Consider the following 14,208-nt stretch of genomic DNA (forward strand, 5'->3'; position numbering starts at 1 on the left):
GTCTAACTGGCCTGATTGGCACCCTGCATACAAATCTCTCATTAGGTCCACCTTTGGAAAGAAATGAATATAATACATGTGTTTATCTTAGGTAATTGTTGAGTGTAGCTGGAATACCCAACAAGGCTTTCTGAATGGTGTATATTTGCTATCAAAACTTCCTTAAAGGTTACTACATGTATTTTCTATGCAAATAAATGGGTTATGCAAGTTCTTAAGTACCCCTTAATTAAACCTGCACCCTAAACTCCAATTATTTCTCTCAAGTCTTGTTTGGATTTGATTAACATCTATTCTAATTCTACAAAGTAATTTTCATGCTCTGCTAAATTATTGAACTATAAATAAGAAATAATCATTTAAACTTCAACCTTCTCTTTTCAAAGATTATGACACTCAGGTTTGATGGCATTACCACAGAAATGTCAGCTCAATTATTTTTAGAATAATTAGCTTCATTATATAGGAAAGGTACACAGATATAAAACTCAGTTTCTTGATTCTAATGTAGCTTCAATAGCAATCAAATCCTAATTGAAAGAAGCTCACACCTGCTATCTTTGTCCTTTGTCACTCCTTTATGGAAAGATTTACTACCACAGAATGTAAATAATTATTAACTAACCCCATAGAAATGATTGTTAAATATCAACACATATATCCTTAAGTTACTAGATTGAAATTACCTGAAGTTATTCCTTATAATTAAAATATAGTCGTATATAAGGTTCCTGTGTAGCTGAAGTATTAGCTGCACAGAGGCTATGCAATTTGATGGGGGAAAAGCTTGAAACAGGACTCAGGTGGTCCAACATAATCAGTCCTGTTATATCAGTTCATTCATTCACAGAACAAGGTATTTTCTGTGTCAACTTAAAATGCTTCTGGGATAAATTGAAATATTACTCCAAACCAAAAACATTCCAATTTTTTCATGTGATGTTCCAGGTATACAATTTTTAAAGAACATGCAGTGAATAATATACAGTTTAGAGAAAAATGAAGATTTAGTTTAACTGCTAGGAAGACTAAGAGAGAGGATGATGATAGTCCTGTGCAGAAAAAGTGAGAAGAAAAGAACAGCAGCTGAGAGCTATGAGTATGTACATATTAATTGAGAGGATAACCTGAGGCTCAGGTTTGGCACATCATTAGTTAAGTTATGTTTCACATATGAATAAACAACATGAAAATGTACAATAGTTTTATAGGGTAAACGTAGGTGTATACTCTGCTCTCCACAAATCTGCTCATACAATAACGATTTTGTGTGAAGAATCAATTTTTGAAATATTTTACATCAAAATAAAAGTTGATACTTTTATTTCTTTTTAAAATTCCATTTGTTTCATAATTGTACAATAATGTCTATTTGGATATATATAATTTAAAATCCAATTTGTTTCATAATTGTATAATTTAAATTCATTTCATAATTGTACGATAATTTAAATTTGGATATACATCAAGTTCAAATGATTACATAACTATCATACAGTAATGTTAAATAATTTCTTTTAAAAATTTTAATCTACTTATTTGGAGACTGAGTTATGAGACTGTCCAATTTTTGCATTTTTGGTAGAGATGAGATTTCACTGTGTTGCCAAAGCTGGTCTGGAACCACTGGGTTCAAGCAATCCACCAACCATGGCCTCCCAAAGTGCTGGAATTACAGGCATGAGCCACTGTGCCTGGCCACTAATTTCTTTACCTAAGAAATATTACTAGATACAACACTAAATGCACTCAATTTTTTTTTTCAATTGTGGTAAGAACACATGAGATCTACCTTCTTAACAAATGCTAAGTGTATAATACCGTAATGTTAATGACAACACAATATTGCACAGCAAATTTGTAGAACTTATTCATCTTTAGTAACTAAAATTTTAGACCCATTAGCTAGTCCTTATGTTCCCCTCCCCTCATAACCTGAAAAATTACTATTTTATTTTCTCTGCTACTATAAATTTGACTATTTTAGATATCTCTTATAAGTGGAATGATGCAGTGTATTTCTTTTTGTGACTTTCTTACATCACTTAGCTTAATGTCCTCAAGGTTCACACATGTTGTATCATACGGCAGGATTTCTTTCCAAGACTGAATAATATTCTACAATGAGATACCATGTCATCCCTGTTAGTATTATCACAAACACCAAAGTATTGATGAGGAGGTAGAACAATTAGAACCCTGTACACTGTGAACCATGCAAAATGGTGCAGGCACTATAAAAAACAGTATGATGCTTCCCAAAAAAATTAAAAATAGTACTACAATGTGATCCCCTAATCTCACTTCTGAATATTTATCCAAAAGAATAGGAATCAGGATCTCAAATAGATATTTATACTCCCATGTTCATTACAGCATTATTCACAATAGTTAAGATGTGGAAACAAACTAAATGTGCATCAATGGATGAATAAAGAAAATATTTTACAACTTAATAAGCAAAGTTACTATGAATATTGGCAAGACATTTATATTTTTATAAACCATTTAAAAACTAGTTAAATTATATTTAACTTTAATTTTTATATACTCTTGAAACTCATGAACACAAGTTATATGTAAAATATGTTTCTTAAATAAATGCATGTACGTTGTCCTCAAAGCATTATTATCATTAAAATTTCTGTGTGATTTGTGAATGAACCAATAGCATTACTCGGCCTTAAAGGAAGGGCTTTTAAATTTAATTTTATACCTGTTAAGGACAGTTATCATTTGCCTCAGACTTTAAACTTTTGTTCAAATGATAAAAAGTATATCATTAAACAACTTAGGTAAGCTTAACTACATCGTTTTTTTTCCAGCAGAGTTAGCTTGTCAAAGGTGTAGTTCAACTATCTGATGAAACATGGTAGCAGAGGATATTTGCTGAATGATGCAAGCATTCAGGATTATTGAGAGGAATTTCTTCATAAATAAAAATTTGTTAAAGATTAATGCTTGGAAAAGACTATAAATCCAACTTCTAAATTCAGAGGGCAGTCAGATTTTTTAGATGTTATACTCAAGGCATCTTTAGATGATGGAATGAAGTGAGTAAGAATGGTAGTAGCAATCAGATAAATATTCCAGTTATTCTGAATTTTTTTTGTGATGGCAAAGACATCAGAGAGGATTTGAGACAATGATAACACTTAACTTTCTGTGAGAATATAATGTTAAAGAAAAAATGAAGCAGGAACAGCAAGACACAAACCTCTTGAACACGGAACTGAGGAAGGAAGTGGCTTTTTATTCAGCCAAGAGCTACAGGGGGCTACAGCCTCATTCACCGAACTCCCTCAGAAGCAGCTTCTCCCCACTTTTATAGGCTTACAATGCTAAACGGGAAACTGAGGTGAAAGTATGTCATTGTCTATTGGCTGGATGTCTGACCTTACAGTATTTTGGCTTCATCGATAGGCTAGTTCATATGCAGCATGAGCAGGAATGGGCAGGGGAGGGGGCTCACAGAGACGAGACAAAGGCAGTAACTATTATTTGGCAGAAATGTTTCCAGGAGGATATCTGGGCCCTGCAGATGTGGGGGTATGACCCAGTGCTGGGCTCCAGCCAGTAGGGAAAACATTCATTTGCAACTTTTTCAAGGCTTTCAGATAACATGGATGCTGGGAACTGAAAATGGAGTAATTTCCCCAGCTCTTTGGTATTTTCTTTCTTTTTTTCACCCTCCTTCCCATCTGGAGGGGAGGAGGAGGTGGAGGTCAGGAAGCAGGAGGAGAGAAGAGAGATCTCTCCTCTTATAAAGATAAATTATTTTTTGGACATAATAAGGTCTATGTCAAATGTTACATCATTTCATAAATGATTAATATTTTCTTTATATTATAAACTAAATAGTAAACAACATAATCATAAAACTATAATATGATTTAGAAGAACAGCTCTACCTAAAATTCTAATTGAAATAGGAGCTTTATAACAGAATATCCTGACTTCTAAACTTTTTCTGCAAGTTGACATTTCTTAAGTAGCAGGAACATATTTTTACATTTCTACCAAGGCTTACAAATAGGAAAGGAATTTATAGACTCCCATGAAAGTATCAGCCTATTAACCACATGGAGCTTCACACTTTACTCCTGAACTACTGTTGCTCCTTCTCCATCCTTCTAGCAATGAGCATAGTCAGAGAAAAAAATATAGTCTCCATAAACTAAGGTCAAATTGTTATTTTTTAATTCAGTTCTTATCGTCATAAATGGCATAGTAAATGCTTAAAACACTGACTGAAAACAAACTGTTTAGTAAATTTAAAAAGTGTTGAGAGATTTACTAAAGGCCTGGTAAGAATAACTTTTCTTAAAGTGAATTTCAGAATAAGATATAAATCATTACAGATGCCATGAGGTCCTTTGGTAAGATGACCTAACCTCAAGTTTCAGTGCCTATTTTCTAATAGCATTACATAACCATATCTGGGGTAGTATTTATTAGATCATACTTCTCTGAAATAAACCTCCAGCTCCATGTGCTTATTTATGACATTTATAAGATTAAGGCATGAGCTTAAATAAAGCAGGTTGGATTAGTGCTTACAAACTTGTGCCCTCACATCTCACAAAAGGATAAAGACAGAAAGATACACATGGACTGGTTTTACCAAGAGGACACCCTGACCCTTCATAAGTCACTTGAGAATTTTTCTCAACCCCTTGATGCCTGACACTTTTCCACCTATAAACCAATGACTGTTAGTTTCCCAGACAAACAAAATTTGTCCAAAACTTGTAACCAGGAAAAGCATTGTATCCCATGGAAGGATCTTAAATAATCTAAGATTCTATCCATAAAAACTAAGAATCATTTTAAAACTTTTATCTTAAAAGTGCTTGCATTGATCAGTATGTGAGGAATGTTTAGGGGTAAATTAACTGGTATATTCCTCTTGTCGTGTTTTGGGTAAAGAATTTCCCAAGTCAACCTAATAAAAAGAACTATAAGGGGTACCACTTTAAAATAAAAATAATTACTAAAAGTAATAAAACACATATCTGGCAACTTCTCCTTTAGTGTTATTCATTATATCTGTGGCTCACCAAGGAATCTCTCTTTTTATGAAGTAATTTTAATAAGATTTTGGGAAATGTAAGTCATAACTGAAAAGCCATTTAAAATGCCTTTTTATGGCATATATTGCAATATAAGTATTAATCTAGTTTAGAAGTTAAAAACAGAGTATCAGATCATGGAACTAAAAATGTAAAGCAAACATAAGAGAAGAAAAATGTATTTGAAAATAATGTAAAACTAAAATTTGGAATAAATGGCAAATATATATATATGTAGATTGTATTGTGCAGCAAAAGATTATTTAAGGTATAAAAATTGTGTATATCACTTTGCATTTGTAGATGGTCTAGATTGTAGTCTGTCTTTCTATTGCTGACTTAAAAGATCTAGAACTTATTTCTTTTCTGTGTTTTAGATCTGGGGATATCATTCACACCCAATTAATGCTTTTTTTTTTTTTTTTTTACTGTTATTTAAAAAACCATCTAAGTCTATAACACAGTCACAAATTTTAACCCACACAACAATTTGTGTGTCTAGAAAATTGTAATTGCTTTAGAACTACCTTTAGCTTTCTTTTTTTGCAGGGGGGGATAGCGGGGGACAGAGTCTTGCTCTGTTGCCCAGAATGGAATGCAGTGGCACAATCTTAGCTCACTGCAACCTCCGCCTCTTGAGTTCAAGTGATTCTCCTGCCTCAGCCTCCAGAGTAGCTAGGACTACAGGCATGTGCCACCACACCTGGCTAATTTTTTGTATTTTTAGTAAAGACGGGGTTTCACTGTGTTAGTCAGGATGGTCTAGATCCCCTGACCTCGTGATCTGCCCACCTCAGCCTCCCAAAGTACCAGGATTACAGCTGTGAGCCACCGCGCCCAGCCCTACCTTGAGCTTTCTCAATGACAGTATATACACTTCAACATGCACACATAATCTAATTTAAAATGTATTCTAATGCAATAATTTAAACTTTAATTTCTGTTTGTCCTAGAAAAAATGCTCAGTCCTCCGTGAAAAAGCACAATCCCTGCCTGCTTCTTTGTTCAAGAAGGTGCCTATATGTTTGAAAGAAGGAATGTGGAGTAATGACCTCCATCTTCTGGGATGCTATCTTTTTTTCCATTTGAAAGCTATTTGTCCTCCAAATCCCTCTTTTCTAAAACATGACTGTATGGTGCTCTTTGATCCCTGGTTTAGTATCCATTTCTTGTTCCTGCCAATCCTATGTGCCCTACGGGGTCTGGGTACCATTTAGGCACAGCTCTGAAAGTCTGCTCTGCTGGCAAGTAATAGAACTAGCTCTCTAAGGCAAACTGCTTAGGCACAGTGTCAGCAATATCTGGATCATGACATTGGTACATAAGAAGCAAAGGCAAAATTAAAACCTCAGAAATTTTCCTGGCCTGAGCATTAAGCCCTGCCAGATGGACTTTGATATGACCCAACCTCGATTTAGTATGGAATAGCCTGCAAAGTAACCTTTTCCTATTTCTCCAATGTAAGGGTTTGACCCCCAGTTCACCCCCAATGACAATCTCACTTACTAAAAGACTTCCTCATCAATGAGTTAAAGCCTAGAATAAGAAAAATCCAGATCTTATTGCTTTGCCATCCCTCTTATAATCCTCTATGCCTAAAAGTAGGGTTTTTTTGTTTAAATATCTCTTATTTTGCATACATCTTGTTGTAGTCTTCACAGAATTGTCATAGATGTTAAAAGTTTTATTCAATGCATTTCAGGAGAACATTATGAGTTGGTCCTTTCTGTCTTGAATCTTGATCTGCTTAAAATGAGGAAATAACAATCTTAAAAACTGATCTCTCTACCAAATCTCTGAATCTAAATGCTACTGTCTAAATCTATAATCCCATTTTGTAAGGCAGAAAGTCATTATTATCATAGTCTTATAGTTTCTATTGTAATAAATACTGATGTGATTTGACTCCGTCCCACTGAAATCTCATCTCGAATTGTAATCTTCACATGTTAAGGGAGGGACCTGGTGGAAGGTGATTAGATCATGGGGGCCATTTCCCCCATGCTGTTCTCATGATAGTGAAGGAGTTCTCAGGAGATTTTGATGACTTGAAAGTGGCAGTTTCCTCTGTACCTCTCCTCTCCCTCTTCTGCCGCCTTGGGAAGGTGCTTGCTTCCCCTTTGGCTTCTGCCATAATTGCAAGTTTCCTGGGGCCTCCCTAGCAAGGCAGAACTGTGAGTCAATTAAACATCTTTTGTTTATAAATTACCCAGTCTCAGGTAGTATCTTTGTAGCAGTGTGAAAACAGACTAATACAAATACTAATATTTCCACCATCACATAAATATCTTTAGTGGAGTAGTATATGCATTTTATGCTTATAAATGCAAAAATAAAGGCATATTAGTAATTTTAAAAAATATCCTCAACAAAAAACATTTATGTTAATCTCTTTGTGATAAACAACAATGTAAATTATACATAAAACTTGAGAAATATTCTAGTTCCTTCAAGCTGCAATATTCTTCTAAAAGCAATGCTTCCTTTGGAAGCAATTACTTAAATAAACTACATTTTTCGCTACAGTTTTTTTCTTTTTTTTTTTTTTTTATACCCAAGTGCCAAAATGCTCTTGGCTGACCATTTTCGTTATATTTTGTCCTCTCTGTTCTTATTCATAACCTTCTCTATTCAGAGATAAGGAAGAGCTGGTTTTATTCTTTCACTGAATGTATCAGTTTCCTTTTTCTTTCAGTTATTCCAGAAAGTCAACAATAGTTCTACTTCCCATCTCCCTTATTTGTTCCCAATAAAACCTCAAATGGATCTACCCAGTCTTTCAAATTCCACCTTTTTTAAGTGTGTATTCATGTGCCATTCAGTTAATTTTTTGGAGACTTACCTATTTCTTTTTCATGCTCTAATGTCCCGGACAAGAAAAGAAATTTCCAAACTGAAAGCATTCTGTATAATATGGTGAAAATAGACTAATATGACTATTATCCTTGCTTCTGATTTCTAAAACTCAAAAGCATATTAAAATGCTGTGTTGGAAAAGGTATATTTTGTGGTATTTATAGCTATTCTTAGAGATAACTGAAAAATTATATATATATAATAAACATATATATTATATATATATAAATTATATATATGTGTATGTATATATATATATACACAAACACTTTTATATATATATATAATTTATATGAAGTGTATGTATATATACATACACTTTTATAGCCTGTTCAGATGAGTTTTAAATGTTGGCATAACCTTTATTTCTCTCCTTTATTCTTTGATAAACACAGCTCTGAATATTTGAAAACTCTTATAAAATAGTGAGGAAACAGCTCTTTCTTATTATTCATCAGTCTTATAATTAGCTATTCCTATCTTGAATGCTATTGGGATAATTCACAGAACTGCAGATGGTTTGAACCATTTTATAGGAACATCATTTTTAGTAAAGAATGATCAATTTCTGCATTACAAGTTTAAAAGAACTGTTCTGTTTCAATGGAGAAAAAAGTATAATCTTTTTAGTTTTATTTATATAAAGATGTCACTACAAAATTTTAGAGTAATAAGATAATTTAAACGTGCTATAACAATTGTCACCTATTTTTTTTAACATGTTTAACTGAAGTTGATTGCTTCTGAGAGATGACTTTTCTCTTTCATAGAGCTTAATTGAGTCCATCATTTTGTGTTCTGGCCACATAATATATTATTTACATTACCCTAAATCATTTCTTTTCACTTTAAAATTATTCCAGAAGTCTTTTACTTTGTTTAGTCTTCTCAGAGCTTTGCAAAGCAGGCTTAGGGCCTAAAAAGAAGACCATAGCAATTCCTCTTCAGGGCTTTTGCATTGACTAAAAGAGAGCAATGAAACTTAATCAGCTGAAAACAGTTTTTGGCTGCAAGCAAACAGATCAGTTCATTTACTATATTTAGAGTCTTACTGGGGCAGTCCAACTCCACTGTGAAGAAACCACTACCACAGCATAATTAGAGAATCTGTAATTCTGACTGGAGTACTGTGTATTTTACCCAGGACCTGAGGATAGGATGACTAAGGGCCGCACAATATGGAACAAAAGAAATAGTATTTTATAACTGGTGATTTATGATAAACCTGAACTTTGAAAATAATTCTGCATTGTAAAAGGCCAAAATCTTTCTATTTATAACATACTGTTATTGAAATATATTGAAGAAACACTTTGAAATTACACTCATATTTTAACTCAGTACATATCTTGTAACAGGTTATAGGAATAATAGAAGTACAGAGAATTAAGTTCATTTCTCTGAAAACTTAGTAAACTTTCTTTAAAATCTCATTCTCGGGCCGGGGGCAGTGGCTCACGCCTTCAATCCCAGCACTTTGGGAGGCCGAGGTGGGTGGATCATGAGGTCAAGAGATCGATCCAGGAGGCGGAGGTTGCGGTGAGCCGAGATCATGCCATTGCACTCCAGCCTGGGTAACAAGAGCGAAACTCCGTCTCAAAAAAAAAAAAAAAAAAAAAAAAAAAAGAGGTCGAGACCATCCTGGTCAACATGGTGAAACCCCGTCTCTACTAAAAATACAAAAAATTAGCTGGGCATGGTGGCACATGCCTGTAATCCCAGCTACTCAGGAGGCTGAGGCAGGAGAATTGCCTGAATCCAGGAGGTGGAGGTTGCAGTGAGCTGAGATCGCGCCATTGCACTCCAGCCTGGGTAACAAGAGCGAAACTCCGTCTCAAAAAAAAAAACAAAACTCATTCTCAATATAATTGAGAGAAATAAAAATAATTATAAACAAGGGCTTAAATAATGAGCATGAAATCCCTGGCAGCTACAGAGAAGAAAATACAAATGTAAGAGGGGGTGGGGTAGAAAGATGAGAAAAGAAGGCATACCGCTCTACAATTGTGTTTAAGGGGATATATACTAAATAAAGGAGTCCTTCAAAATATAAAGTACCAATCTAAGAAAAGAAAAAAGTGAAAATATATTCTTGTTCTTTTCTGTATAGAATAGACTTCTACTGTAAGAATGAAGGAGCTAGGCTTGCACAACCATATCATACTTCAAGTAGGATTAAGTATGCTGATCCCACAGCGAATGGTCACATCCAACATCACTGCCAGAAGAGAAGGGAAACCACGTGATTGTATTTTCATCAAAGATCTCACAAAGTAATATTTGGAACAAAAATATTAGATTATAAAATGTGTCTACCTATAATACATGAGGCGAAACTGACTTCTTCTGTAGCTTTCTAAGACTAACATAGGCAAGTCAATTCATCTTTCTCACTTTCAGTTTCTTTATAGATAAATTGAGACAGCTGAATAAGTTGAATTCCAGAGTACTTTGACGCTATATCTCAAATATTTTTGTTGCTTCCAAAATTCAGGTGTTAAAAATTTAGTCACCAAACTCCAGGCTTGGGCAGTGGGGGCTGTGAGAGGTGTTTAGGTCATGAGGACTTCACCAGCATGAATGGATTAATGACATCATCAAAAGGGATGTTGGGAACGAGGCCTTTCCTTCTGCTCATCTGCCATGTGCAGAGTCCCTTTCTTGGCCCTTCTGTCTTCTATGAGAAGCAGCAGCAAGAAAGCCCTGGACAGATGATGGCAACTTGATCTTGAATTTTCCAGCCTCCAGACTTTGAAAAAATATATTTCTGTTCTTTAAAAATTACCTAGTCTCAGTTATTCTGTTATAGCAATACAAAATAGAGTAAGACATTCAAAATCAGTCATGCCAGTGATTTCAAATACATCCATTATTAGTGACTTTTCAATAAACAAGAGTTTGTTCATCTGTACTTCAAAGCCAGCAAATAACATTTTTAATGTAAGTGTGGTGTTGTCACAATTGAAAATATAGGGATATGGTTGCTTAAAAGTTATATAATTCCTAAATACTAAAAACAAAAGTAAATAAATAGCAATAGAACTCTAAATAGTTCCAAATTTGAGGGTTTACTCCTGAATAACATAAGCATATCATTATTCTTCAATAATTTAATTTATTTAGTTATTTGATTCTTTCAAGCAAAAATAATTAAAGGGTTCTTTGCCACATTTTATCTTGTAAATCTGAAAATAAATTAGTACCACTGAATAATCGTTCACCAGTTGCTGTCTTTTTGCTTTATTTACCATGGTTTTAAACTTTAAAGTTATCGTTAAAATTTGTAGAAGTCTGTGATCAAGAAATATCACTTCCAGATGTAAATTAGAAAATATCCATTGAGATTTCTCTATAACATCACAGTGTGAGATTTCAGCTTTTTTCCTAGGGGAATTTATTTTTGAAGTGCCTGTATTTCTTTTTCTTTTTTCTTCCCACCCCCAACCATTTCCAGCCTTTTGTTTTGTTTCCTTCTGGGTTTCAAAGTTTCCAATTAAAATTGAAGTTTGCTGTGGGTTTTTTTTTTTTTCCTGGAACAATGCCATTTTCTTAACCCAGAGCTGTTAGCGTGAGTAGGCTTGCTCTTAGATAACTCCCTCTGTAGAGCTCTGTTCATGATTAATTAGCATTTCTAAAGAAGTAAATGAGCATCTTGCTTTTCACTCTCTTTGCAAATGTTTGACATATTGTGAATGTTTGATTTTGCTGTATTATTCTTAATATATGCTAATACATGCTTGCAATGGGATAAAATAGTATAGTGATTAGGCAGGTATAAGAATCTCAGTGAGATGATTAAATGCTTTTCTTCATAGTACGGTGACATAGTAGCTTGTCTATTATTGATAATTATACCATTAAAATAATCTAAAAAATGGAAAGGAAACTGATGGGTTTCCTTTCTTTGCTCCTGGGAAGTATGTATTTGGGTACTCTTCTATATTCTTAACCATTCTTAATCCAGGAAGGTATCCAGATATGCCAAAATAAAATTGTTAATTTATGTGCAGTAGACTTAGCTTCAAGAAACACAGGGATTTTTCATTTCTAATTGCCATATCCCCAATTTCTAGAGGAAAATTACTTTTGGGCTGGACTATAAGCATATTTTCACAGATATTGCCAAAGTTACATGAGAATGCACAGATAGCAAGTTAAAAGGTAAGAAGCAACCTACAGATTTATAGTCAGCTGATCTTTGACAAATGAGCAAAGCCATGCAATGAAAAAAAAGTGACTACGAAACATGATGCCTTGAACAACTGGACATATCCATGAAAAATAAAAAAAAAATATCAATCTGGACACAAACCTTACAACCTTCACAAAAATGAACTCAAGATAAAATCATAGACCTAAGTGTACAATGCTAAAATTATAGTATAAAACTCCTAGAAGGCCAAGCACCATGGTCCATGTCTGTAATCCTACATTTTTCTGGTCCTTGATTCCTTCAAGGATCATGGGAGATGGGAGGGTAAGGCAGGAGGATTAAGAACAAATGACAACAAAAAATTCTTAAATAGAAGACTATCTACATAATCTTTTTTTTTTCTTTTAGGATTCTCTTTAAAAACAGCATCTCACTCTGTCACCCACACTTCTGTACAGTGACACAATCACAACTCACCGTAGCCTAGACCTCCGGGCTCAAGTGATCCTCCTACCTCAACCTCCCAAGTTGCTGGGACTACAGGCATGCACCATGCATCACCACACTTGGCCTGTGTGTGCGTGTGCATGTGCGCGTGTGTGCGTGTGTGTGTGTGTGTGAGAGAGAGAGACAGAGAGAGAGAGAGAGAGAGAGAGAGAGAGAGAGAGAACTGTGGAGGATGTCCTTATCCTGTCCAGGATGGTCTCAAACTCCTGAGTTCAAGTGATCCTCCCGCCTGAGGCCTTCTAAAGTGCTAGGATTACAGGAGAGAGCCACAACACCCAGCGTGACCTTGGTTTTGATCATGAATTTCTAGAGACAACACCAAAGGCATGATCCATGGAAGAAATAATTGATAAGCAGAACCTTATCAAAATTAAAACAACAACAAAAACTGCTCTGTGAAAAACACCATCAAGAAAATGCAAAGACGAGCCAAATATTAGAAGAAACTATTTGCAATGGATACATCAGGTAAAGGACTGCTATGCAAAATACACAAAGAATCCTTAAAACTCAACAACTTGATTAAAAAATGGACAAAAGATGTATAAATATTTAACTGAATACAATATACAGATGGCAAATAAGTGTATAAAAATGCTCAATATCCTGTTATTAGGGAATTGCAATATAAAACAGTAAGATACCACTACACACTAGACACCATTTGAATTAAAGGGATGGCCAAAACAAAAAATATTGACAATACCATATTCTGGCAAAGATGTGTAGCAATAAACTCTCATTTCAGGTGGGAATGCAAAATAGTAAAGTTGCTGTGGAAGATTTTTTTTTTAACAAAACTAAATATATTCTTAACAATCCAGAATTAACATTCCTTGACATTTATCCAAAAGTAAAAAATTCTTATGACCACATGAAAACCTGGACAAGGATGTTTATAACAGCCTTTTTCATAATTGCCAAAACTTGAAAGCAACCAAGATATATTTTAGTAGGTAAATAAATAAACCTTGCTACATCCAAAGAAATATTATTCAGATCTAAAAAGAAATGAGCTATCAAGTCATAAAAAGACATGAAGGAACCTTAAATATGTATTACTAAGTGAATCAAGTAAATCTGAAAAGGCTATCCCTTGTAGGGTTTCAACTATGTGACATTCTGGAAAAGGCAAAACTATAAAGGCAGTGAAAAGATTAGTGGTTGCTAGGGATTGGGAGGGAGAAATGAATAGAACATTAGGGCAGTGAAAATATTCTGTGTGATACTAAAATGGTAGGTACCTGTATTATACATTTACCAAAACCCATAGAATATACAACACTAAGACTGAACCTAATGTAAACTGTGGACTTTTGGTGACACTGATATGTCAGTGTAGGTTCATCGATCGTAAGAAATACACCATTTTGGTTGGAGAGATCTATAGTGAGGGAGACTGTGCATATGAGGGTGAAGGTGGGCAGGCAGCATATAGGATCCCTTATACCTTCCACTCAATCTTGCTGTGAACCTAAAATATCTATAAAAATAAAGTCGATTTTAAGAAGCAGAAAATATTAGAAAAACTATTTGTAAGTTACTCTTCACATTTTAGAGGAGAGGAAGTACACTGTAAAGTGCTAGGTGACTTGCCCAAGGATGAACAGGTAATTAAAG

The sequence above is a fragment of the Saimiri boliviensis genome, chromosome 16, assembly GCF_048565385.1.
Source record: "Saimiri boliviensis isolate mSaiBol1 chromosome 16, mSaiBol1.pri, whole genome shotgun sequence".
NCBI lineage: Eukaryota > Metazoa > Chordata > Mammalia > Primates > Cebidae > Saimiri > Saimiri boliviensis.